Source organism: Lissotriton vulgaris, chromosome 6 (assembly GCF_964263255.1).
Source record: "Lissotriton vulgaris chromosome 6, aLisVul1.2, whole genome shotgun sequence".
Lineage (NCBI taxonomy): Eukaryota > Metazoa > Chordata > Amphibia > Caudata > Salamandridae > Lissotriton > Lissotriton vulgaris.
The window spans coordinates 510,663,814-510,690,791 of record NC_141694.1 but is presented as its reverse complement, the minus strand read 5'-3'; positions in this window follow the sequence as shown (position 1 = coordinate 510,690,791).

Genomic DNA, 26,978 nt, shown 5'->3' with positions numbered 1-26,978 from the left:
GGTCTAAAGTAGCCGAAAAATATGCAATTGGTCTACGGGCATTTCCATGAATTTGTTCTAGGACTGACAAAGCACAACCTTCTCTTTCGCAACAGTAAAGTAAAAATGGCTTTTCGTAGTCTGGCATTCCCAAAGCTGGAGCACGACACAAGTCCTCTCTCAGCTGTAGGAATGACATCAAACAATCCTTGTCCCATGGTACCGGATCACTCACCTCCTTGTGCGTCAGTTTTTGTAAGGGTTTTGCTTTCAGGGAAAAGTTAGCTATCCACTGTCGGCAATAACCAACCGTTCCTAGGAACATCCTGACCTCTCTTTGTGTCGTGGGCGAATTAATTTTTTATGATCGCCTCTATCCTGTCTGGTGACACCTTCCGTTTCCCTTTTTCAATTCGGTGACCCAAGTACTGTACTTCTGTCAGACAGTACTGTAATTTGCTCGGAGACACCTTGTGTCCATTTTCAGCTAAATGGTTCAGCAAGGTGATGGTGTCTATCTTACAAGCTTCCTCTGTTTCTGACGCAACAAGTAGGTCGTCTATGTACTGAACTAGAACCGAGTTCTGTGGCAGTACTAGACTTTCAAGATTTTTCTTCAGCAGCTGGTTAAAAATCGATGGGCTTTCCGTATACCCCTGTGGGATACGACACCATGTTAAGACGCGATTTTCCAGCTTAAAAGCGAAAAGAAAATGGCTCTCCTCATCTAATGGAATTGAGAAGAAGGCCTGGCAAAGGTCTATCACTGTGAACCACTCAGCTTGGAATGGTATCTGAAACAATATCACTGATGGATTCTGTACCACTGGACAACATGAAACAACTATGTTATTAATCTTTCGGAGATCCTGAACTATTCTGAATTTCCCACTAGGTTTCTGCAAACCCATAATCGGGGAGTTACATGGACTACCCACGATTTCCTTCAGTATTCCCTGCTTAATCATAGAGTCGATCACGGGCTTTATTCCTGCAATCGTCTCCGGGGTCAATTTGTATTGAGGCGTTCTTGGATATTCAACGTTTGGTTTTATCATGATTTTCACTGGTTCTACTCCTTTGATCAATCCTATCTCTTCCCCAGTGAAATCCCATACTCTGATGACACCGTATCCCTTAAGTCCCAAGGGAGCTCTTCCACCGTCAGGGTAGGATACAGTTATACGCAGACCTTTGAATTTGCAACCTTAAAGGTGGTATCATCGTCGTTAGTCTGTACCTCTACTCCCTGAGGCGTGCAATATATAGTGCAATTTAATTTGCACAATAAGTCTCTTCCTAAAAGACACACAGGGCTAGAATCACATACTACAAACTGATGTTCATCGCTGTATTTCCCTATTCTCACTAGCACTGGTTCCGTCAAAGGGTTAGTCATTCTCCTATTTGCGACTCCTACCACTTGAATGGTTTCCCCCGACATTGGCAGGTCCGGAACCACTGCTGATCTCAAAGTTGATCGAGTAGCTCCAGTATCTACCAAGAATGTCGTAGGACACCCTGCCACCTCAGCCTCAACAAACGGTCCCCTTTGGTCCACCTCTAGAACTGCCCCGAGGGTACAGTCCTCCTCCCTACTCACTCGCCGTCCAGTTAGTGGATCAACGTAGTAACACTCTTCTCCTCCTACTAAAAGAGGCATTTGTCTATAAATCTTTCCTCCTGTCGCAATCTTTGGTGGTTGAGGGAACTGGGCTTGAGGAGCCAATGTCCCCCCTTTGACCACCTTACCCTTAGGTACTGTCACCCCTTTTACTGGAATGGTCTGAACTTCTTCCTCCTCTACTTCCAGTTCTCCGTTTTCAGGATTATAGGGACACTCGCGTTTCCAATGTCCCACCTGGTGACACTGGTGGCACTTTGTCGTCCTTTTCAAGGTAGCAAGGTCTACTCTAGGCCTCGGATTTTCCTCGTTGTCCCTACTCTGATTATTTGATCTCCTTCCCATCGTCCCTGTTCCCTGTTGCTGCTGTCCACCCTTTCCAGCCGACTGCATCTGAAGCATCATCAACTTCTCCTTAAGTTTCTTTGCTTTGCAATCTATTTCGTCACTGCAATACCTTGCGTATCTCAAAATTTCATCTAATGGTTTGTTTTGCCAGCAAATTAAATGTTGCTGAATCATCAAACAAATATCAGGTCTCAATCCCAAAACGAATTTCGATACAAACTGTCCTATGTCTTTGGGATCCATTACATCTAGTCCACTGTATTGTTTGAACGTTTTTAGCAATCGTTCATAAAATTCATGAACTGTCTCCTTGGGTTCCTGTCTAGTTCGGTCTATTTTCACCCAATCTATATCCTGCGGTGGCACCTTCTCTTTTAGCCATGTCATCACCCTTTCATATTTTTCCATTACTCTTTCTGACGGTCCATTAGTATGAGCATTCCTCTCTGGTTCTGCTGTGGGCCATTCGACACTAACTTTGCATGCTGTCCACAAGTCTCCTGGGACCACAATATCAAATAAGGTGTTCAAATCAATCCACAATACCTTAGAGATCTTCACAAACCTCTCTACCTGCTTGTACCACTCTACCGGATTCTCTCTTAACTTTGGAAATGAATTGGTAAACGCAGCTAAATCTCCCCTACTCCAGGGCACATGTACATAACTCCCATTCGCTATTTCTCGCAAAGGGTATGCCTCCATCCGCAGTGGCCCTCCCTCCGGGGACATCACAATCGTGCTCCGCCTGACAGTCCCTTTCTTGGACCACCTTTCTTCCCATTTATCCAGATCTCTCCATGCCCTTATTCCTGTGATCAGTTCCCTAATGTATGTTTTTAATCCAATTGTCCTCCTCTCGTCAAGGTCCTGATCTGAATAATGCAGCCTATGGTTACGCTGTAATGCCTTTGTTCTCGACAAGTCTACCATATACTTGTCTGCCAGTTCAGATAATTTCTCGTGAATCGCTCTCGCCTTCCGAGTAATATCCTTTGCTATAAACAGCACCTCATCTAGCTCGTACATTTCAATCCTCTCTAAGGGCAACGTACCATCTATTATCTCGTCCAAGTCAGATTTTAAGCTGGTCACATCAAGCCTTTTTGCCTTTATCACAGCTTTCAGTGTGCTGTCTCTAGAGAGCCCCTCTACTTCTCTCCCATCACAGCTCTGAGTTCTACGTCTGGTCTCAGGCGTGTTATGGGGAGTCCTCCCATGCTCCCACCTCTCCAGGTCCCATGCAGTTCCATCCCCTCTTGGCGTGTGGTGAAACACTGCTCTATTCCCCATAGTCCCACATTGCCCATTCTGCTTGGTTTCTCTAGGTGCATGATAAGACACTCCATTATTCCCCATGCTTTCGCAATTCCCCTGCTGTCTATTATCGCTCAACACATGGTAAGACCCTTCGCAGCTCCCCATGTTCCCGCGATCCCGCTCCTGCCCATGATCGCTTGACGCATGGCGAGGCACCTCATGGCTCCCCACGTTACCGCGATTCCAATGCTGTACCTTATCACCAGGTGTATGGTGAGTGCACTTAAAGCTATCCCTGTACTCTTGCGTCCTTCGGTCTCCCTCACTGTGAATGAGACGAGACGCCCTTCCACATTCTGTACTTCTACCTTCTTGCTCCTGCCTACTTCCACTGTGGATATGACGTGTAGCTCCTCTACTCTCCTGGCTCTTACCATCACACTCCTGACCGCTTTCGCTAGCCCCACAGTGAGACAATGTCCCATCGCCTCGACTTCCCCATTCAGCTTCCGCTCCTGACCTGCCACTCTGTGTTCCTGTGGCAGCATCCCACTCCCTCAAGTCAGCCCTCAACTCCTTAAAGGATTTCGGCCGTGGTCCTCTCAGATCCATCGGTCCTCTCTGACCCCCCTGATCTGTTATGGGATCCACTGCTGAATTTAATGGGGTGCTCCATTCTCTTGGTCCTGACAACTGCCTCCGGGCATTTGTCATGTTGTTCCTTCTTTCCATTTCTGCTCTTTCTCTGTCTAGCCGTACCTGTTCCTCCTCTCGTACTTTCTCTGGGTTATAAATCGATACTATATGACCTATGGTAACGGGTACTTGAAGAGCATCTGGCAATTGGTAAGACTCAGCATGCTCCGTTTCTGGCACCTTCGGTACCACAAACCTTCCGACTACTCTCTGTACCGGACTAGGTTGAGGTGTTTCCTCACCTTTGGTGGGTCCCCAATCCGTTATAGGGAGTGGTCTATACTCCCCTATGCCAACCCTATCTTCCCTTGGGAGCTCGGTACCTTCCATCTCTCTATTGTACGGAGGCGGTCTATCTATCAACAACCTATTTATTAAGCTATCCTCTGTCTCGCTCTCATCATCCTCCTCTGGTGTTCTCTTGTCTCCTGTAACCTCTATCACTGGGTACAACTTATCTACTTCAATAGTCTGCACTCTCCATTTCTTGGCTTCCTCATCCCATTTGGCGTCTTGCACTGCTCTTACCGATCGTCTCACTCTTTCTTGACGTCTGTTCTGGTTCCTGTCGTGCGCCGCCCTAATCCACGCATTAAGGGCTTCAAACTGTGTTGGTCTAGGCAAAGGTCTCAAAGAAGACATAACTGCTTTTAGCTGGTGCAACACTTCTAATCTAAACGTTCCGTATTTCGGAAACGTCAGTTCCTCGTTCCCTTCTGTAATCTTACTCCAAGTGCTAAGCCACAGTATAGTTTGCAACCCAACATTCGTAGCCATATAATGAGCTGGTGTACCCTCTGGCGGGGCCTCTTCCCCGTAATACGATTCTCTCCTTTTTCTCTTAAAGATCACTCTAAAACATTTAAAACACTTCATGTTCGGAATCTACAAGATTTTCCTATTTCCTTTCGTTCGTTTACTTCCTGATGACAACCCACCAATCCCAGCGCGGTTCTTGCTAACCGGCCTATCCCAGCGCGGTCTCACACCAACCGGCCTATCACAGCGCGGTTCGCGGCAACCGGCCTATCACAGCGCGGCTTCACACCAACCGGCCTATCACAGCGCGGCTCTCTCTGACGTCACTCGTCTCCCTTCGCAGCAGTTCCCCTCCTTTCTCAGCTCGTCTCCCGGTCATGCATGCGTCCCATTCATACCCTGAAAAATGATTACTTCCGACCAAGCAATCACTTTCCTTGACTGTACGCCCACAGTCTAACTGTAATTGTCACCTTAACTGACGAAATGTCTTTCCGTGAACGTCCAGACAATCGCCTTGACTAATAGGTTACTTACACACAGTAACTTCCGGCCAGCGTCAGTTACTCATACACTCACTCTTGCGTTCCCTCTATCACGGTCCTGCGGGCGATCAATGGTACCTCATGACCCCCTTTACAATGGTCGACAATTACTCTGGATGTCCGATACACCCGAACCACTTAAGCTCTTCCCTGAACCTAAGATTTTTACCAGGTTGCGCGCGCTCACAACCCTGCCTCAATCACACTACAGGCATTCAACTCCGCATGACATTACAACACAAATACAACACAAAACACCGCAATCTGACAACGCATGACCCTTATTATACTCACTCTCGACCGACTCTGCTGCTTTTCTCTCGCACCGTCAGCACCTTCTTCGGCAGGCGATTCTTCTGTTGCTCATCTCTCGATCTCTAGGGGCCTCGGGGTAATCTTAACCTAGTCTAGATCACCTTCCTCTAGAAGGCAACCATCCTAATCTGCTACCAACTGATAAGGCGGGATTTTTGATCTCTTATCTGATTGCTATAGATCTAGATTCCCTCTCAGGTCGACTGAACCTTTGTTACCTGTCATAGAGTAAAAGTAATCCACTACCAGGTTAATCTGCTCAAGATTTACACAACTCTGAAGAACGACTTACCACAAATAAGTTTTAAAGTTTTATTATAAAGCCAAAGATAACTGGAGATACAAACATCTCAATATAAGGTTCAAAAGATATACTGGCATCAATACAAACATGAATTCTCTAAATGCTTTTAGGCGACAAAAGAATATCACCAAGACTAGTTCAAAGATTAGCAAGTTTGCAAGAATGGACACAAGTTGTAACTCGTGCGTCATTTACAAAAAGGAAGGAAAATCCAGATTAGACTGTCTCTACACTAGACTAAGTGACATCCCTACTTAGCAGGATCTTAAACTAAAAAGGTGTCAGCCGTGGTGAGTTCCAAAGAAGTTCACTCACTTCCTCTTAGTCTCTGTTGTAAATCTGTGCATCGCAGTTGTGCCCTCTCTGCCAACCCATCCGCTCTCTAAGGTTCCTCAGGCCATCTGCTCTAACTCCACCCAAGGGTGCTGTCCCTAATACAAAATCACAATTACAGTTGAAACGCCCCTCAGATACGCCCCTCACGTACACCTCTCACGTGGTGTCGGTTCTGGCTTTTTCCATGCTGATACTCCTCTGGGCTTCTTGTTAGCGTTGACCTTGCTTCTCAGGCTCTTCTCGGCAAGACGGTACCCCCCAGGAAATTCCTGAAGCCTCCTCCAGGCCTGTGCCTGTCTCCCAGAACAGAGCTCTATTCATCACTCTCTTGATTGGAACCCCCTCGCACCTGCAAACAGACACCCATGAAGTGGGCCCCAAATTCCGGCCTCCAGCTTATCTCACAAGTCGTAAAACTTTGAGCATGGTCCACAATTTATGCTTAACACGACCTGATTTTAACTAGCACATGCAGATCAAAAGAAACAACTTTATCTCTCCAGGCCTACTAAATTACTTGAAACAGGCCTGCACTCTATGAACCTTTATTTCTCAGCCTAAAACAGTATTCTAACTTATTACACACTGATTTTAGGAAACACTTCTATAAAAACATATATTTTCAGTCTATGATCAATAATGCTTTGCATTATAACAGCATTAATCCATCTTATGTGAGAATGTAAAGGCATGTTTTCTTTCTTAATGAACTGCCATGAGGCCTACACGTTTCTGCGTTTGGCAGCATTACATTCTCCTCTGCAACAGTCGCATAACATGAAATCAATAACATTCTAACATCTCTAAACATTACTACATTAGCTTCTCACACTGATATATGCATTCTATATTAATTAAACACTTGTATGTGTATGCACTCTATATATTCGACACTCTTATATGTTCCTTTAACTAGACTTGTGCAACGTGCTTGTAAATATGGTGCACTTCTACATTTTACTCAAATTGGGCTCTCTCACCCTTCTACCAACACACTCACGCTGCATGCGAATCCTACCCTCGGCTTCTGACAATGTCTCTCGCGTCCTCCGACTCAGGTTCGTTGTCCCATTTACTTTGTAGGTTTCCACTGGTTTGGCGTTTTGTTGGGGGGCTGTTTCACTGATTAAATCCTCCTGGATTACGATACACTTTTTTCCTCGGTTGCCAGGCGATATCCTCTTTTCGTGAAAACAGCCTAACTCACTAATAATAATAATAATAATATCAATGACCGGCTTTTGGGTTCCTGCCGGCGATGAGCCACCCGACTACGGGATTGACCCCAGAAGGACCCTCACTGCGCATATATATCACCTACTGGCAGCCGCCAGTAGGTAGTTATAGTTAGGACCTATTTTCCGTAGGAAATCTGCAACATTCTATTTGCAATAACTTTGGCACCGGTTGACGAATCTTCGTGAAATTTTCAAAACTCGTGGTGCTGCTCCTTTCCTGGTGTTTGGGGCTGATTCATCAAGCGGGGGCTGAGAAAAAAGGGGGTCTCAAAACATGTATTCCCCATGCAATTTCCCATAGGAACCTTTTGCTGCAGCTACAGCCCGAACTGCTGAACGGAATTACACCAAATTTGGCAAAGAGGTGGTCCTTGGTTCAGACTCGTGCCTTTTTGTTAAATGGTGTAAATCCGCAGGGTGCGCGGATCCTGCCAATAAAAAAAAAAGTGCTTCCTTGGTAATTAGCTCCTGGGGGGCCAAATCCCGAGGGCAATAATGGTTATGTAAAGGGGGCTGGGAGGAGCCCCCCCCAGCCCCGGGGACCCCCACTCCTGGGCTTCTTTACATTATGTGCGGGGCTCTCAGGCCCCACCAGCACTTGGGACCACCACCGGGGCTTCTTTACATTATATGCAGGGGGCTCTCAAGCCCCCCAGTCCCGGGGACCGCCACCCTGGGGCTGCTTTAAATTATGTGTGGGGGGGCTATCAGGCCCCCCTAGCCCTGTGGAACGCCACCCCCGGGGCTTCTTTAAATTAAATGTGAGGGGCTTTCAGGCCCCCCCAGCCCCGGGGACCGCCACCCCGGGGCTGCTTTCAATTATGTGCAGGGGGCTTTCAGGCCCCCCAACCCCGGGGACCGCCACTACCCGGGGCTTCGAAAAATAATGAATGGGGTCTTCTTTCAATTATGTGCGGGGGGCTCTCAGGCCCCCCACAGCCCCGGGGACCGCCACCCCCGGGGCTTTAAAAAAAATACCCTGTGTGGGAGGGCTCAAGCCCCCCCACATGCCCTGGTGACTGCCACCTCCCCGGGGCTCTAAATATTTAAATTGGTGAGTCTGTGATGGACCCCCCCAGCCCCGGGGACCGCCACCCCAGGGGCTTCTTTACATTATGTACAAGGGGGCTCTCAGGCCCCCCAACCCCGGGGCCTGCCACCCCCCAGGGCTTCTTTCAACTATGTGGGTTGGGCTCTCAGCCCCCCCAGCCCCGAAGACCGCCTCCCCTGGGGCTTAAAAAAATAATGGGTGGGGGGCTCAAATGCCCCCCAAGCCCCGGGGACCACAACACCCCGAGGCATTAAGAAAAGAATGGGGAGGGGCTCACGGCCCACCGCAGCCCCGGGGACCGCACACCCGGGACTTTCTTTAAAAAAAATACTGTGTGGGGGGGCTGACATGCCCCGGGGACCGCCACCTCCCCGGGGCGCTAAATATTTAAATTGGGGGAGTAAGCTCAGCCCAATAGGTACCTCCAGTATGCGCCAGTGAGCTGCGTTGCAGACAGATATTCAAAGACAACGCCCCTTTTTACACCTCTCGGGAACGCAGCTCTGTGGCACTTACTGGAGGTATCTAGTGGGCTAGTTTGACCCTAGTGACCCTTAGGATTCAAGGGGATTTAATCTCTCAACTTAGAACCGGCTCAGGGCCTGTTTACACAGTGGTCAAGGGAGGGGATGGGGCCAGAGGTGACGTGTGCAAACACGCCCTGTGGCGCGTTTTAAGTTGGGGAAATAATTCCCCATCAATCCTGAGGGACCCTGGGGGCCAACTAGCCCACCAGGTGCTTCTAGTAAGCGCCAATGCGCTGCGTTGCAGAGAGGTGGTGCAGTCTGTTCCCCTTTTTACACCTCTCTGCAATGGTGCTTACTGGACGTACCTAATGGGCTAATTTGCCCCTAGGGACCCTCAGAATTCAAGGGGAGTTAATCTCCCAACTTAAAACAGCCACAGGGAGTGTTTACACAGTGAGGAAGGGACGGGGCCTGAGGTGATGTGTACAAATATGCCCTATGGTGCGTTTTAAGTTGGGGAAATAATTCCCCTTCAATCCTGAGGGACCATGGGGGCCAACTAGTCCACCAGGTGCTTCCAGTAAGCGCCACTGTGCTGCGTTGCAGAGAGGTGGTCCAGGCTGTGCCAATTTTGACACCTCTCTGCAACGCAGCTCTGTGGTGCTAACTGGAGATACCTGGTGGGCTAGTTGTACCTGAGGGACACTCAGGATTCAAGGGGACTTTATAACCCAAATTAAAACGGCCACAGGGTGTGTTTTCACACGTCAGTTCAGCCCCCCCTTCACCAGTGTGCATACGAGCCCTATGGCGCTTTTTAAGAGGTAGTTTTAATCACCCTGCGCTATTATATATTAGGGGCTTACAGAGGAGGTCACGCTAATAACAGGGGTACCTTAACGCATAGTGTTCCCTAGTGTATGTAGGTGCTTTAACTGTATTCTAAGTGTCTTTTAGCATTGCACTGGCTCTAGGACTGGTTAGTCAGAGTCAGTTACCACCAGTACCCATCTGAAAAAGTTGAGGGTACAGGATGATTTAGCAAAAAAGCTTCTTTCTGCTCCTCTGTTTCTTCTTTCTGCAGGTCTTCCTTCTTCCTGCACTTTTCTTAGTCTTTGAGGACTTCTGTTGCTTCTTTCTGCATTTCTTTTTCTTCTTTCTGTGTGTCTTTTCTTCTTTCTTCACATGCCCTACCTCTGTAGGCATAGTTAGAAACTAGCATTGAAAAAAGCTTTGAAATTCACTTAAAAAAACATAGATTTCAGTTATGTTAAAGTTGAAAATTAGCATTTAAAAAACCTTTGAAATTCACTGAAAAAACCATAGGTTTCAGACATGTTGTAGTTCTGAATTAGCATTTAAAAAACCTTAGAAATCCACTCAAAAAACCACAGGTTTTAGGGGCGTTATAGTTAGCTGGACATTTCACTCGTACAAAACCATTGAAATTCCTCTGTTATAGTTAATTCAGCTAACTATAACTCGCGCGCCCGCAGTGCACTGCTGATGACGTCACATAGTATATCACTCATGACATGGTCAGTGACATCATTCATGACATCACTGATTTTGTTTGAATATCTTTTATTGCATTTCTTTTATGAAAGTACATGAAAATAGGTAATACAGTGGTATTGCAGGATATACATGGCATGTCATATCAGTTTTCCATACGTGATAGTGAAATAAACACAAAGTAGTAAGACCAACATGACAAGATTGGTGAACATAGCTGTATGAGAATACATAACAACGACAACAGTTTGCCAGAATAATCTATCCTTCCATCCACATCCCGCAAATTAAATGGTTAGTTTGGGGCACCAATGGTAAGTAACTGATGAATCAATAGGAATCGGGCGTGCTGGAAGAGTGTTGAAAGTATTGCCAGCGGGCCAGGTCTGGCGCATTACAGTCAGCGAGTGACGTCCTTAACAAGAGGAACGACGTGAAAGGGGAGGACAGGACTATCGATATGTGTCAGCGTGTGAGGTCGTGTGTATCGGTCAACAATGTCACCCAATTCCAGGGTGTGTCCCCTGCTTTGTTCCCAAAAGAAAAGCGCCCATCCCTGAGGATAACCATGGCTGTTCACTCACGGCCACTTCTACAGTTACCGAGCAAAGTTCAAAGCGGTCTGTAATGCAATCTATATTCAAAACCGTTTGTTCATAACAATAAATTTTGAGGAAGATCCTAAGAATATGGGGACTGAGAACTGAGTAATGTCAAAACAAAGAGAAGGGGGTACGGGTAAGGGCGGGCATATGTGTCACTGTGTCAGCAGTGGGAGTCGTCCAGCATGGCGCGCAACAGCCGTAGTGAGGTGGGGCGGAGTGGGGGAAGTTCGGTAAAGATCTCGACCTAGAGCCGGCAGGGGAGAAAGGTGGGTAAGTATAGCGGGGGGAAGGAGTCGGAATACTGTCTAAAGGTGGAAGAGTGGCTAAATAATACCTCCCTGTAGGCACGCTTGGTGAAAGGCAGCCAGGGTGTTGTCCCAATCCTGGGCTATGGGATACATGCGGAGCCCCGCTGTCTCTTCCCTTTGCAAGGCTACACTCTCCGCCTTAGCCCAATTGTCAAAAGAATTACGCCAGTGTATTGCTTGGGGAGGTTTGCCATTCTTCCAGCGCTTGGTAATAAGTTGTTTTGTCGTTATGAGACCAAGATCCCAAAATCTAGCCGGGACCGTCGTCTGTTTTGTCCGCTTAAATAAGCCCAATAAGCAAGCTTCCCACGTGTGCGTTAAACTGCTCCCTGTTCCCACCACTAGAGAGGCCGATACTGCCTTCCAGTAATCATGTAGGAGAGGGCATGACCATAGCATATGCAGAAATTGCGCATCCACTAGTCCGCACCTGGGGCATGTTGTTGTGTCGAGGCCAAAATAGCAGTTTATTTTATCCGGGAATAAATACGCGCGATGTACAATATAGTATTGGATGATCTTAAAGCGGGAGTTGCATGGAACATTTAGCGCACCAGCGAGCACCATCGCCCATTCTTTATCGGTCCAGTCTCGACCCCTATCTGCGGTCCATTTGTCTCGCAAGCGCTGTGAGGAAAATTGAGTATGCGTGTGTAGGGCCTGAACGAGCCAGTGTACTATGTGGGAGCCATTCCCCATCATGTGTAAATACTGTATCAGCAGGTGGGTTGGCAGGTCTTCCGCAAGGTCACCCCAGGCTTGCGTTAATAAGTGTGTGATCGCTGCGTGCGTGAGGAATTGACCAACTGGTAGCCCTGTGTTGGCCGCTAGGGTCTCGAATGGAAGTAAGGCACCCTCTGCAAACAGGTCCCCCAGTCCCTCCAACTCAGGTCGTGTCCAACTGCTTAATGCCGTCGCCGAGAGTGCGCCGCCTTCTCAGGGTGTCCCCAGTAATGGTAGATTTGGAGCATATGGTTTGGTGGAGCTTGTGAGTTTCAGACTCCTCACGTAGCACTTCCGCGCCACTGCAAGGTGTAGTTGCTCAGGGCAGCGGACCTTAGCTAAGGGATGAAATAAAGCGTGAACCTGTGCAATCGTCATGATAGTGTCATCCGTGGCAGTATCACCTAGGTTCTTCCCGCTCAGCCAGTAGCCAACCCACTGCAGCTGCGCCGCTAAGTAATAGAGCTCCTGATTAGGAACAGCCAACCCTCCATTTTCCGCTGAAGCATATAATGTCCTCAGCGCAATTCGGGGCCACCCCATGTTCCATATCAATCGTCTGGTCAAAGTTTCCAGTTCTCGAAAAGTTCGGGCCGGGACATAAACCGGAAGGTTGGCATAAAAATACAGCAATTTTGGCAGCGCTATCATTTTTGTCCACGTAATTCGAGTTGGGACATTGAGTGGGAGGGAGTTCCAAAAAGTTACCTGAGCCGTGAGCGATGAGATTGCCCTTGTGAGGTTGCCCTCTAACAAGTCAGTGGGATCTCGATATATATAAATTCCTAAATAGCAAAAAGTGGTTGGATACCAAAGGAGTCGCTCACCCAGGACCACAATATCACATTCTGGCGTGTCAGCAGCAAAATAATATACCCCTGACTTCGCCCAGTTAACTTGGAGACCCGACACTTCACCGAATACGCGGAATATGTCGGTGATCACCCGCGGGAAACAAGTCGGGTCTGTGATGTAAAGGAGTAGGTCATCTGCGTACAGTGACACCGCATGTATCCCGTCAGCCCGAGGGATGCCCCAGTCTGCACCAGAGGCACGGAGCTGTGCTGCCAGGGGCTCCATCATGAGAGCAAAGATTAAGGGGGAGAGGGGGCACCCTTGCCTAGTGCCTCTGCACACTCGAATCGGGTCCGAAAGGAGCCTGCCTGTGCGAACACGCACCACGGGCTCTTGGTACAGGAGTTCCACCATCTGAAAAAAGGCATCACCTAAGCCAAATTTCTCCAGCACTAGCATCAGGTAGGGCCACTCCACAGAGTCGAATGCCTTCTCAAGATCGATGTAACGGGGAGGACCCGGATCCGCCAGGCTTACCTGTTTCACCTCTTTCTAACCAGCACACAGGGGCCTGGAGAAACGCGGATGTCCTCGGCGACAAGGAGCCCGAAGAGAGTGGTGAGCCCTGTTTCTTTAATTGGGCAGAGCTGGACCAGGACTACGTCAACTGGCACGCCCCCGTACCACAGGTAAAGGCAGCCCCAGAAAGCACACAGGTGTGTGTTACACCCGGAGGCGACGGAGGTGAGAGCGATGGAAGGAGAGGAGGTGAAGACGAAGAGTGTGGAGCAGAGCGGAGATCAGAGAAGAAGGCGGAGGAGAGGCGGGAGCAGACGAGAGGAGACGAAAGCGGAGCGGAGCGGAGTCAGGAGGCGGAGTGGAGATCGGAGGAGGAGAGAGACCATCGGAGGAAGGAGGCGGAGTGGAGACCGGAGGAGGAGAGAGACCATCGGAGGAAGGAGGCGGAGTGGAGACCAGAGGAGGAGAGAGATCTGCGGAGGAAGGAGGCGACGGCCGGAGAAGGAGACGGAGAGAGGGGCGGTGGAATCGGAAGATCCGGAGGAGGAGAACCCGACAAGCCAGGAGGCCAACCGGAAGGCGCTTCGCCCAGCCACACTTCGTGGGAAGTGTGGCTACCAGAGGTACGATCAAGGCTTCCAGGTTGGGCGGGATTCAAGTGGGCTAAACGCCCGTATAGGTACCATAGATGCCTCCCGTGCACTACCCCTCCTTCACTACCCCGGCACTGTGGACCCTAGCTGATTTTCGTGCACGTGTGTTCCCTCACTCCCTTCCCTGTGCCTTTTGGCAGCACACCCATCTAAAACTGTACTATCCTTTCTTTCCTTCGGATCGGAGAGACTTCACGACATCGTGGAGGAAGAGGCCCGGACCACAAGTCCCAGAAGACACCGGGACAACCGCCGGACCGCTGTGGAGAAGCGCCAACATAGACAGACAGAGGAATCCGAAAGCCCCCTGCCCTACTACAGAAAGACGATACACAGGAAAAGGACATTCAAGTTAATAAAGCCTGCGTTGCCTAAAGTTCCTGTGTCCGTAAGTCTGTTTGAGGAGCATTTGGCAGCGCATACACCAACCCCATTGAGCAGGGGCGAACCCGAAGCGCTACAATCGAGTACCAGGCATCCTGAGTAAGGCCATTGGGGTGTAGCTAGACTTTGCACCTTAAACAGGCGTCTGATGTTATAGGACGTACTGCGGGTCGACACAAAACTGTTCTGGTCGGTGTGCACCATAGCAGGTACCAAGGGCGCCAGTCGTTGGGCTAGCATGGAAGCCAGGATCTTATCATCTGTATTGAGGATGGAAAGCGGCCTATATGATCCCATATTGAGTTCGTCTCTGCCTGGCTTCAGGAGAGATATTAAATTCGCCTCGTTCAGCGTAGGTGGGAGAGCAGAGTCTGTTATCGCTGCCCTGTACACATGCAATAGCTCGGAAATAAGGATAATAGAATAGGCCTTGTAGAACTCCGCAGGTAGTCCGCCAGGCCCCAGGATTTTACCGTTGGAGAGGGAAAAGATAACTGTTCGGAGCTCCTCCGACGTGAGCGGTGCTCCTAAGTCTTCCCGTTGCGCATTGGTAATTACCGGTAGGGGCAAGGCCAATAAATACTCTAAGATGTCCGTTGCAGTGACCCGCAAACGAGAGCGATACAGGCCCTCATAATGTTTCGTGAAGGCTTCGTGAATAGCCTTCTGCGTGTAGACAGTGGCACCCTGAGCGGTACGGATGGACATTACCGGCGTAGTCTGGGAGTCGCAGCCGTATCAGCCATGATAGTAGCTTACCCGGCTTGTCTCCATGATGGTGCGTGCATGCCGAATGGGCAGCATATTTTACATTCTTCAGTCTGTCTAAAAGTTGTATGTGTTGCTCTCGGGCTGCCATCAGCGTCCCATCGTCTCCCCCAGCCGCCTCCTGCTCCCCGGCCAGTAAGGTGGATTCAACCCGTGTCAGTTCTCCTTATATCTGTTTCTGCTTTCCAGCCTGCATTCCCAGGCAAGGGCCCCTCGTGACAACCTTAAACGCATCCCATTCCAATTGCGGGACGGACGCAGTATCATTATTTTCGTCGAAATACTGCAAAAGGCGGGTTGAAAGCGCTTCCCTATATGGGGCGTCTAACAAGACATCTGGTTGGAGTCGCCATGTGGGTACTGGCGGGTGGGGGCGTTCCCAAGTAAAGTCTAGGGTATGAGGGTTGTGGTCAGAGTGAGTGCGGCCTAGGTAACAGGTGTCTGTGACATGGGGAAGAAGATCGCTCGACAGCATGTACCTGTCCAATCGAACGTGCAGTGTGTGAGCACCTGAATAATGCGAATAAACCCTGCGTGAGGGTTGCGACTGCGGCAGGCATCATGTAGGTCCCACTGGGTTGCCCAGTCTGGGAGCGCCCTCATTGCCCCATTTGCTGGTGCTTTAGCCAGGGGGGCGAATGACCGATCCAAGGCAATATCCAAAACACAATTATAGTTGCCCCCAAGCAAAAGCGGTACCCCAGGCCATGGAGCTATCACCGTTGACAAATGTGAAAGGAATTGGCCTTGTTCAGTATTAGGGGCATAGATGGAAGCCAGAACAATGTGCTGCCCATCCAATTTTCCATGAAGTACCACATACCTGCCTTCCGTATCTACCTTACAATGAGTGAGTGCAAAGGGGACCCCAGAGCTTATCCAAATCAAAGCCCCTCGCGGATATGACGAGAAGCCTGTAGCGTGTAGTTGTCCCCTCCAACTGCGGTGCAACGTGAGCACCACTGGGCCGGTCAAATGGGTCTCTTGCAACAATACTATGTGCGCCTGGTGTCGTTTAAGATATGAATAAATCTGGTAACGGCGTGAAGGTGTATGCATACCACGCACGTTCCAGGTGCAGAATTTAACCATGGCCATTACACATCTGGTCTCTCGTGTCTCCCCCAACCATCCACCACCAGTAAACAGCAGAGTTGCACCGCAGAATAGACACCCACTTGCACTATTGAAAGTCTTTCGCACACACCTGTGATCCCTCAAAAAAACATGTTCTCGTCCAAACGCTCTAACGAGCCCAAGAATCCGTAAGTTCAAGGGGGGGTCACTGAGAACTTGGCTCTGTCCTTACAGGGGTATCATGCGATCTGGGTGAGGGTGCTACCCCCCCCCCCCACAGGCAGTCAATGTCCTTCGGCCCAGTTCCAGTGGGAATGCCTGCTACGTAGGGCCCTGAATCCCTCGGGTCCGGAGCTCGGCCACCTGGCAGCATCTCGGGACAGGTCTCAGTGTGTCACTCACCTCCGGGGGTCCGTCCACCCCTATTATGCTGTCTCACGACTCACCAGCAATGGTTACATTCATGTCACACCTGGATCAATGGGCCAGGCTCCCAATGGCATATTACCCAGAACCAGGTGTCTCCCTGGGATCAGGGCGGTCTCGCCAGCATCACAGCAATGTCTCATTGAAACAAAGTTCCGTTGGTTTCAAAAGTTCTCAGAGTCAGACAAGAGGGCCAAGTGCCCTAGGACGCATTCACTGGACAAAATCAGCAGTCTGCGGGGTAACATCCAGTAGATCCGTCGATACTTGGGAATCTGTCAATCCATAAATGTGTTAGTCATCGCTTGTATTGGCGCGGGGGCTAGCCTCCATGTCTGGGTCCGCTTCCAGCGAGCCGCTGATCTCCACCACCATCCGAAGGGCTTCTTGTTGCTCGCTATGTATGAGTTTGGGTGTGGGGCCCACCTCTGTCTCCGTGCGTGCCGATTTTGTTGGCGAGGGTCCTCTTCGACGGCGTCGCCGGGGTCCTGGGTCACGTCGCATCGTCGATGGCAACTCACTGAGTTCCTTATCAAAGCCCGAGTCAAGCCAGGCCTCAACCGCCTCAGTGGTGTTGAAAAAGTGTGTCTTATCCTGGGCCACCACACGCAGGCGGGCCGGAAAAAGAAGGGAATATTTCAGAGCCAGGCGACGGAGTCGTTGTTTCACCGCTAGTAAAGAGTGGCACTGGCGTTGAACTTGTACAGTGTAATCGGGGAATAACATGATCTTGGTGTTCTCAACTCTGATGTCTGACAATTTCCTAGTCTATCGCAATATGGCATCGCGGTCACGGTAGTTCAAGACGCGAATTAGCATGGGCCTCGGATTGTAGCCCGCAGGAGGAGGTCGCGTCGGTACACGGTGGGCTCGTTCCACTACAAAGTGTTGCGAGAGGGTACCGTCTGGTAGTAGGTCCATGAGCCAACGCTCCATGCGTACTGTCGGTTCCCTACCTTCCCAGCGTTCTGGCAGTCCTACGATGCGGACATTGTTTCTCCTCGCCCGTCCTTCCGCATCTTCCACGCGGTCCTCCCAGAACTCCACTCTGTTAAGGAGATCCTGGACATGTCTATCCATCTGTGGATCTTGGGCATGACATCGGTCATGGTGGCTTCTAGAGTAGTTGTCTGCTCCGATAGTTTTTTAGGGTCAGCTCGGAGGTGCGTTAGGTCTATTTTCGTTTCTAAAGAGGTGCGAGTCAATTGCATCGAATCCTCCATTCGCTCTATTGCCGCTAGCATCGTATCCAACTTGGAGGCAGTTTGGTCTAGCTCAGTCAATTTCGCCATCCTCCCCTTCACCTGTGCGCCACTAGCACCAGCTCTCGTCTTGGGTCCCCCAGACATGGGCGGAGTAATGTAGTCGGAGTACCAGCACTGTCGGGAAATTCCCCCAAAGTTCCAAGTAGGGTACAGTGCGTCGTGAGGTCGATAGAGTCCAACTGCAGGGGGACGTAGGACGACTGCCTCGTCAATTCGTTCGGACGTTCCCGTTGTATACCAAAACGACCTGTCACATCTGGGGGGGTGCCAAAAAGGAATGAAATGCACAGTCCCCACCTGCTGTCAATGTCTGTCCTCATGTCCAGGTGGCAGGCAAATTCCTGTTGTGGGGGTCCAGGGCGGGGAGGCACAGTCTGACAATAGCAGCCTCCCCCGGACAGCCGTCCGCGTGACCGGTGCAAATCCCCTCAGCGCGTGAACCAAGGCGGACGGCAGCTGCTGTAGTCCACTTCCTCGCCCCACATCTTTTCCTCTGGTTTTCTCCTAGGAAGGAGTGGCTCTCTCAATAGTGGGGCAGGTAGGCCCAGTGAGGCAATCGGTATTGGACACTCTCTTACCCCAAGCGCCACACCCCGGGGACGGCCAGCAGTTGCAGGGGAACCTGTGTCCACTCGACCAAGGGGCAGGTCCCGTCCGTGGACTGAGCCAGAGCCTCTGCAGGCCGGGGGCCCCTGCTCCAGCGCTCAAGTCAAGGGACCTCAAGGGAGAGTGTCAGTGGAAGGGCCCCTTGGGAGTCACACGACCCCGCACGCCTTTGCTCCTGCGCCAGTGGGCCCGCCAGCCAGAGGAGGCAATCCAGAGCGCGGCCCACCTCGCCCTGGTTCAAGTAGGCAGCTAGTGTCCTCATTCCCCCCTGGGGGTGCCTGGTCGTGAAAGGCCGCCGGCAGGAGCATCAGCGCCGGAAGGGGCTGAGGTTTTTGATAATGCAGCAAGGACAATGGATCACACGCCATGGGTGACTCACCGCCAAGCCCCTCGATCTTGGCGCAATCCATCGCCGGCCCGGGGGGGGGGGACTGACAGCAAGTGCACACAGCGTCGCCTCCTCCGGGACTATCAGCAATCTCGGTCATGTCCCAGCAGTGGCGGGGGCTCTACCGCTGATCCGGTGTGGCAACAGCGATGATTGGGGCAATTTCACAGTGCTCGAGGGTTGGAGGATCGCGCTGTAGCTCACGGCGGCCGGGCATTGCGGACGAGGCTCAACCCCGGTCTCGCGTGAACACACGCGCCGGCCGAGGGAGCCTGCCGGAGGGGCTCCTGTTCTTTGCCTCCGTCGGAGCAGTTAGCAGCGTCCGATCGGCCCCAGATTACACAGGAGGGTTGAGGATAGCCTTAGGCGGCTTCGCTGATGTTGTGGGCCAAAAGCGGGCAATTATCGCGGAGAAACGGCCTGTGGTAGGGGAGCTTTGCACGGAGCTCTACCTGGGCACGTCCGCCGCCATTGCGTGCTTAGCCACGCCCCCCCACTCATGACATCACTAATGACATCTTAAATGACATCACTGATGACATCATCCTTGTGATAGAGTGGCAGACCTCATCTCACCCTAATATAACCTTTGATACACACACTTACAAATAAAAACTAACATTTTCAAAAAAATGAACATACCAATACCAGTTACAACAACCTATTCAGTAATTTCAAGATCTACATACACATCCGCACATTCACCAACAGTCCGATACAGACACTCATACATGTACTCACTCATCATATGTACTCATACACCTATACATCCTGTTTCACAATGACACTCATCCATAGAGTTACTCACACACATAGTCACACATGTAAACAAAGTATCAAACATCCATTAAATTGCATATACAGTTATACACACACCACCACACTTACTGGTACAGAAACATACACGTACTTACTCTCTTAAGTAATCACTTATAGAAAAAGAGACTAAATTATACAGGAACTCTTCCAATCTCTCACTCTCACATATGCTCCCTTATATACACCACAACTCACATATACTAGTTTAAAACATATGTAGTTACTCATAAAGACACTATAGAGACAGTCATTCACTCACTAACACACCCATACACACACTCATCCACCCATACAGTCCTGCACACATATTGTCTCAACACATACAAACAGTGACACACTCATTCAAGCATCTATGCACTAAGTAATACCCCCACTGAACCATACAGACACTCAGACACTCATACTGATACTCGAAAAACTAACTAATAACCTATATAGACACTCATGTAGCTACTCACCAACCCATGCAGCCACTTATACACAAAGTGAGAGACTGATACAGATATTTACATATTTAACCATTACTCACTAACCCATGTATTCACTAAGATACACCTAATCAGTCCGTTATACAATCAATTTTACAACAAATAAATCATCCATTTAGATACTTATATACCCACCTATTCTTCCATTGACCTTGAGATATACATATATAAAAAATATTTAATCGTCAGAAAGACACACATTCACTGGATGATGTCATGAGTGATGTCATGAGTGATGTCATTTGAGATGTCATCAGTGATGTCATGATGATGTCACTGACCAGGTCATGAGTGATGTAATATGTGACATCATCAGCAGCGCATTGCGGGCACGCAAGTTATAGTTAGCTGAACTAACGATAACAGGGGAATTTCAATGGTTTTGTTCAAGTGAAATGTCCAGCTAACTATAACGACCCTGAAACCTATGTTTTTTTTCAGTGAATATATATATATATATATATATATATATATAGAGAGAGAGAGAGAGAGAGAGATAGTGGAGGAGGAGCAAGTGACCACCTGACATGGAGTGGTCTCGTTACCAACAAAACATCGCTCCATTCTCAGGAACATCGAGAAGCCCATGGAACCGGCACTGATGAGGCCAAATGGATGGCTGAAACGCGTCTGCCCAAGCGTTTTGTGACTTCACTCGCCTTGTGCTTAGAAAAGAACAAAGCTTTGTTTGTCCCCGGAGCTGTGTCGCGCTTTTTTCCTACTTTGGGAGAGAGCATTGGACTGGATATATATATATATATATATATATATATATATATATATATATATATATATATATATATATATATATATATATATATATATATATATATATATATATTCTCGCTCCGTTGCACCAAAATCCGGGTCACTCGCAGGCGGGTGCCTCTTGTGGCGGCGCCCCACGTGATAAATCACAGCTCAAGTTTCTTTCAAGTCCAAAGAAAGAAAGTGTCTGCTGAGCGAGTAAAAACATACTGAACACTTTCCCTGTGAGTGCCGTAATTTCTTTCTTTGGACTTGAAAGAAACTTGAGCTGTGATATATATATATATATATATATATATATATATATATATATACATCACACAAAGAACGCCCATTTGAGGAGCCTCAGCGGAAAGTTGACAGCCTTTATTTGTAGGATTGCAGCAGTACGGCACAAACAGAATGTCTCTCCAATTAATGTCAACGCCCAACGCGTTTCGAACAGCGAGTGTTCTTGTTCACGGGCACAGGAAGCAGTGATGGCAGCATTACTGGGGAACACACCTTGATAAGTACAACTGGCTCCTCCTCCGACATGAAGTGCTGCTAAGCATGCTGGAGCTGGTATATATATATATATATATATAGTACGTTTACATATTTATACACCTATATATCAAGTAAGTGTTTGTTTATCAGCGGGAGAATGTTGCTTTTAGTGAGGCCATTTTCAAAATGGCATCTGAATTTACGAAATAGTCATTGCCAGCTGTTCCTGAAAGCAACTGCATTGTATTGTATTGTAATTGCATTTACATAGTATCTACTGCCCCTGATGAGGCATCAAAGTGCTTTATGCCACACAGGAAGCAGCTTCGGAACCCAAGGTAAGTGTTTAGTCCAGTGTGATTGGTTACTGTTATTGGGATTAGACTTGTGCGGTCAAAGCAAACCATTCCATGCAGTCATTCCAGCTTTTTGTGGTGGACTAAATTAATGGTGGTTAGTTGTGATCATTAGTAGGGGTGTGTGAGCTCATGCACATGTTGGTGGGATTAATAGATAAGTTAGAGAAGATTTGGTATTATTAGGTTGCATAGGTATGCCTATCAAAGGAAGGAGGAGAAATTGTGATCTTGTAAATGAGTTGTGGGAAATTTTCTGAAACATAATAATAGATAATAGGCTAAACATAAATAACAGAATAGGTTGTACTGAGAGAGAGGGGGCATGCAGAGAATTGTAGGGAAGGCGAGAGACATTTGAAAGCAGGAAGAAAAATAAGCTGATAGAATGACAGTGAGAGAGAAGTACTTCTTGGAAGTTGTCTCTAGGTATATTTAGAAAAGAAACAAGATATCTGGTAAATAGGTAACTTAAAACCTGGTGTTTGGAAGGGCTTTTATATTTGCCAATAAATTGCCTTTTGTTTCTCTGATTCGTTATGCAGGAGTCATATTAATGGCAGAGTGTGTGTTATGTTACTGCTAGTTATCAACAACACTATTGATGTTGGTTCAGGAAGGCCGGATCCATGCAAGATGTTCAGGATAGATTGATAAGATGCACACAAATACTCACAATAGAAATAATTTACATTGTTAGTGGTTAAAATGAAAATCTAGCAGTTGATGGACCGGGTGCTGAAAATGTTCTAACACTCACCTCCGTCAAGAGATCTAGGTTAAAACAGTTGTTCTTTTGCTCACCATGCCACCCCAGTTTGGACCCAGCCATATGCAAATCAGTCTTGACCCTGCTGTCAGGGACTGTCCAAGACTGTCTGGGACACAGTCAGTGACTTGGGCAAGGACTGAGAACTGGATAGAAAACGTACACAGAAAGAGAAGTACAGCACTGCCCAGGATCACACAGGGAGTCAGGGGAGAAAAAGGAATTTAAAGGGGAAGCCAGTACAAGTGAACACGATGGCTAAGACTCAAAGGATGGGTACTCGAGGCAATTTAGCATTCCAAATAATTATACCTAGGATGGATGTGCCGAAATATATACATATACATACACAAACAACAACATTACAATAAAGTGAGTGTAGGGTAAAGCACTCGGGAGCTCCACGCGGTAAGACTGCATCTCAGTAAGGTCCTCAACCACAATTGCTCTTACAGATACTGACTGTAAATACCCACATATAAGATATGCATGCAAAGGCAGGGTCTGTGAAGCTGATATCAATGGTGATGTTATAAATGTAATTCAAAGACAATACTCACAGTAAACAAGAAATACCACCTAGGTAGTTAGCTGTGCCCATGGATCCTGGTGATCAAATAGGAACACGCAAGGCAGTAACAGCAAGGGGGTAGAACTAAACACAGGCACAATAGACAAGGCGCTAGACAGGAAAAGCAGGAAACCACAGGGCAAACTTGGCAGAAAGCAAGTAACAAACATGCAAGGTAAAAGAAGCAAGACAGCAGGAATAGAAGACAGTAAAGTAGGAACTGGAGCCAAGGAAATGGGAAGGAAAGCACGGGCTGGAAAAGGATATAAAGAAGGGGAGGCTACTAGAGTATACTAGGATAGTATTGAATCAGAAGACAAGAAAACATACTAGCACTGAAGGCTGTGCAAGAGCAAAAGCTCAAGAGCCAAGGTATCACTGCCGGCAGTGCTAGTTCAGGAACAGGAAGTTACTATAGCTCAGGAGTCAAGGCAGCACTGCAGGCAGTGCTCGTTCAAGGAAACAGTAAATAGCTACAGCTCAGGAGACAAGGAGTCAAGAGAGCGCTGCAAGCAGTGCAAATCAGGAACAAGAAACAGCTGAAGCTCAGGAACAAAGAATAACTATAGCTCAGGAACTCAGTAAACAAGGTAGCACTGCAGGCAGTGCCAATTCAGACACAAGGAATAGCTATAGATCAGGTATCAAGGAACAAGGATTAACTATGGCTCAGGAATCAAGGAATTTCAAAAGCTCAGTATACAAGGATCGGTCTCCCTGGAACACAGCTACAATGATCAACCTTGGCCTGAAGAGAGCTGGGGCTTAAAAGAGCTCACAGTAATCACATGAATCAAGTGTGAGCAGGATAGCAGCAGCCAGCCACAGGTGCGCTGAATTCCTCCACCCATCCTTGGCCTGCAAGGGTTAAGATGACGCAGTGAGCAGGATATTCTAGGAGCAGAATGTTAGACATTAGCAGGCAGGCTTCAAGCATGAGCAGGCTGGCTTTCACAAAACCCGGCATGAATTGGGAATGGATGTCCATTCCCAAACAGTGACCAAATGGATGGAAGTCAGGATATACTTGCAGGGGAGCATTTGAAAGCTTATTAGAACACAGGAAAGTCACACTATGCACCCCTCTGGTTTTGGGCTTGAGAGTGCAGGGAGCTAATCGTGACACCTGCTCCAATGGGAAAAGTCCAGCCCATATTGCCAGGCCAGGTCCTCCCAGGACCAGAAACAAGCACCCTGGGACCGGTTTTGGAGTATTACCCCACATCAGCCAGGCCATCTTCAATCCAGTAGCATTGCTAGCAAGGGCCCATGTCTGGGCATACCCATGGCCATTTTGGGGAACATAGCAAACACAGCAAGATGATGGACGGAGTGTTTAAACTTTTTAAACAGTCACGCCCAGTCAAGAGATCGGGGTTAAATCGATTATTTGCTCACCATGTCACCGCAGTTTGGACCCAGCCATGCAATCAGTCTTGGCCCTGCTCCCGTTGGAACAGTCCAGCCTGAACTGCCAGGCCCCCTCTGGACTGGAAACAAACATCCTGGAACCGGTTTTGTGGTACCACCCCTCATCAGCCACGCTAACTTGAATCCAGTGGCACAGTGAGCACAGAAGAAACAACTGGGCATTCCCTTCCCACTTAGAGTGACCATAGCAACACAAAAAGATGAGGGACGGAATGCTACATGTATCAACCATTCACCCCCCGCAAAAAATCTGGGTTAAGACCATTGTTTTTTTGCTCACCATGCCAACCCAGTTTGGACCCAGTTATAGGCAAATCAGTCTTGACCCTGCTCCTCAGGGGAGCAGTTCAGCTCAAACTGAAAAACAAGGTCCTCGCTGGAATGGAAACAAGCATCCTGGGACCGGTTTTGGGTCATTACCCCGGATCAGCCAGGCTAGCTTGAATCCAACAGCACAGTGAGTATGGGACCCACATCTGGGCAAACCCTTCACACTTAGGGTGACTATAGCAACACAAAAGGATGATGGACGGAATGCTGAACATATCAACCATTCACCCCAAGACACAGATCTGGGTTAAATCCATCATTTTTTTGCTCACTGCGCCACCTCAGTTTGGACCCAGCTATATTCACATCAGTCTTGACCCTGTTCTCCATTGGAACAGTCCAACTCGAACTGCCAAGCCAGGTCCTACCTGGACCAGAAACAAAAATCCTGGGACCGGTTTCGATGTATCAACCCTCAGCAGCCAGGCTAGCTTTAATTCAGTGGCACAGTGAGCGTGGGACCCATGTCTGGACATACCCATCCCACTTAGGGCGACTATAGCAACACATAAAGATGGTGGATGGAATGCTGAAAATATCAACCATTCACCTCCAGTCACAGATCTGGGTTAAATCCATGTGTGTTTTGCTAAGCATGCCACCCCAGTTTGGACCCAGGCATATGCAAATCAGTCTTGACCCTGAGAAAGTAACTTGACATCATTAGGTCCCACTAGGATTTAATCATCTGTAGGTGTGACCCAGAGCAAAGGGTCTCTTCAAGCTTTTAAAGTTGCTATTCCACTTGCTAACCTATATAATCCCAATTCAGAGAGGGTTTTAAACATACCATGGGATCAATATGAAGCTTTATTTTATGGTTTATGAGACAGCCCATGCTGGAAAAAAAGTGATTCCTACTCAATGTCATTTTCAAATGCATACTGCCGGACACGGAGCACAAATTGTATAATTTTCAGGACAACAACCATGTTGCAGAAAAACAGTGTGCCTCTCCATGTTCTGATGACAATACGGGCCAGTATTTGGTGGTCAAAATGTTGCGTTAAGCTCTGATATTCAGCATGACCAATACTCATACATATTGCTGATACTGCTTACTGGACATCATGCTCATTGTTGCCAGTTGTAGATCTTGCCATTGACATATAGGGGTAAGTGTACAAGGAAATGGAACAGCGCTGCAAGCAACTTTGCAGCACTGCACTGTATCATTTCACAAATTCAGGGATGCACAGTATTTACAAGAATAGGGCCAACCTGTGTTTTCCATTGTGCTGGTGCTAAAAAGAAGCTGCCTAGTGCCAACGCAGATACCATTGCCCCATAGTGTAAGGGCGCCTGCATTCCAGGGAATCATCCCTGCAATGTAAGCATTCTTGCACTTTATGACAAGAGTGTCTGTTTTGCAGGGAATGAATGTTTATGTGCAAGAAGGTGTCCCTCCCTGCACATAAATAATCTTTAAATGTGTTTTTCTCTTTCTATGTGTGCTGCTGAATACAGCACACATAGAAAGAGCAAACACAAGGAGAAATATAAGTATTTCTCCTTTTTGTACCAATCTAATGCCTGCTTTTTCATGGCGTTAGTTTTTGGGGCTGCCTCAGGTTTACAAATCCTTCTAAATCTCGAGCAGCGTCAAAAATCAGTGGAACGCCCACAGCAACACCAATTGCACCCTCTTTTCACATCGATACCTGTGTGAAAGGTTACCATATGTACCAATTGATGTTAAGCCACCCAAAGCAGCTTAAAACCCCTTTATAAATATGGAGCAGGGAATTGCGTCACCGGAATGTCGGTAAAAGTGACATTCTGATGGCGCAACCCCCTTCTAAATAGGCCCCCTAGCCTTATATCTTCATGTCCCATTTTGACTATTCTAACCCTGACTGAGGGAACAGTGTATTCATCCTCCGTTTCATGGTGTTCAGTTTCCATCAGGTGCTTGTCTCAACTTGCCTGAAGGATAGCCATCAAGCCCCATGCCTCACTGGACTCATGTACTTTCCAGTTGGCACACATATTCTCTCCCCCTC